Source organism: Octopus bimaculoides, chromosome 4 (assembly GCF_001194135.2).
Source record: "Octopus bimaculoides isolate UCB-OBI-ISO-001 chromosome 4, ASM119413v2, whole genome shotgun sequence".
Classification (NCBI taxonomy): Eukaryota; Metazoa; Mollusca; class Cephalopoda; order Octopoda; family Octopodidae; genus Octopus; species Octopus bimaculoides.
This window is the reverse complement of record NC_068984.1, coordinates 96723817-96724213: the sequence shown is the minus strand read 5'-3', so window position 1 is coordinate 96724213 and position 397 is coordinate 96723817.

The following is a 397-nucleotide window of genomic DNA, read 5'->3' as shown; positions in this document are numbered from 1 at the left end:
GGGGCTGTGGGGACGTGAGGGTGGGGGTGTGGGTTTGGGGTGAGGAGGTAGAGTGGGATTAGGATGAGGATGTGGGGATGGGGTGAGGATGTGGGGCTCAGGATCTGGGAGTTGAGGATGTGGGATGATGATGTGGGATAGGGATGGGTATGTGGGAGTCGGATGTGTGGGGTGGGATGTGGAATTGAGGTATCAATGAAGAGAGAAGGTGGGTAGGAGTGAAGAGAGGAAGTAGGTGTCAGATGAAGAGAGGAGAGGAGGGGAGTCAGCGCCAAATTACCCACCAAATACAACCCCGCAAGTCAAAAAGTGCAACCTCCTAACTGCGGAATATGCAACAACCCCCTGTTTTGTTAAATATAAATATATACATATATATATATTAATATATATATAT